Source organism: Curcuma longa, unplaced genomic scaffold, assembly GCF_044706935.1.
Source record: "Curcuma longa cultivar G26 ecotype Majalengka, Jawa Barat unplaced genomic scaffold, ITB_CL_G26_1.1 contig_25570, whole genome shotgun sequence".
Lineage (NCBI taxonomy): Eukaryota > Viridiplantae > Streptophyta > Magnoliopsida > Zingiberales > Zingiberaceae > Curcuma > Curcuma longa.
In genome coordinates, this window is record NW_027432812.1 from 64,301 (window position 1) to 65,619 (window position 1,319).

Genomic DNA, 1,319 nt, shown 5'->3' on the forward strand with positions numbered 1-1,319 from the left:
GCGGATTAGTTTACTTAGTCGTAAATAGCCCCAAAGGCTATTTATATGCATCTGCGTAGCAGAGGTACTTATCTTATATTATATACAGTTAGTCTACGCCAAAGGGGCTATTTATCTTCTTGGGGCTATTTATCTCCTTTGGCGAACTTACTTAAGGAGGGCACGCAATTATACTGGTAATAATCTAGGGCCCTAAAAGAAATATAAATTGTCCGATAGGCTCGACTATAGGGTGTAAGCTCGAGCGTATACGCGATGAGGGCAGATAACGTTAACTGTAATTTAATTTTGATGCGAGTACGAATTAAGGAGAGAGAGAGTGTTTTGTTTGGGACCAGATTTTCATTCACGACTGGGATCGCAATTTTGTAGTAATTATTTAGGGAGAGTTTTTGTTTTGTGTTTTTTCTCTTTGTTCTTCTTCTGTTTCGGGAGTGTTTTTTGTTCTTCTTGAATTAGATTTTGATGCGAGTTCAAGGGTATCAGCTCTACTTGAGTGTACTTTCGAGCTCTTTGGTCGTTCCCTTTCTTTTCTCTTTTTTTTTATCTTTTGTTTCTCCGCGTCGTTGCACTCGGCCCTCTCTTTTGAACTGCAGGAGAAGGTACAGAGCCTCAGCTGCCGAATAAGGCGTATTAGTTTGAACAAGAGGAATGAACGTGCGAGTGAGAACGACGGGGCGACGTGCCCTACTATATAATTTGATGGAATTCCTGTTAAAAGCTGTCCAAAGAGTCATCGGGAGGTACTACTAATATAATAGTAGCAGGTGCCCGTCCCCATTAGAGTGAAGGGCCGACTATAAGGAGGGATCGTAATTGACTCAACTTTCAAGGCAACTTTCAAGGCTTGAAACTTTAAAAGTCGAGTCAATCTTTCGTGTAGTGGTTCCACTCTTTGCTCCACTCCCAATGCGATAGCTAAAAGAGTGCTCGAACTCAAAGGTAGAAGTCTGGCAATCCGGAACCCCTTAATTAATGAGATGAGTAGTTGACGGGCTCAGCAGGCAATCAAACCCCGTCCGCACCAGTTGTTGGTGAATAAGATGTTTAAGGAGAATAAGGTGCAGATGATGGAGTTGGTACTCCGTTCATAGTTGACTGGCTTCAGCAGCATGGCCTCACCCGGGGATAGAGAAGTCTAATTCACCTGCCTTTCCCCTCGTTGACTTTCCCCTTCATATGCATGTTCTGAGCATGTAGCATTGCTGAGGGAGAGATGCTTTCTAACGCGTACTACTTAAATACTCAGTACTACTACTTCTCTTCTTAGCTTCATCTCCAGCTTCTTCATCAGATAGATGCGAGAGAGCTTGTGGAGA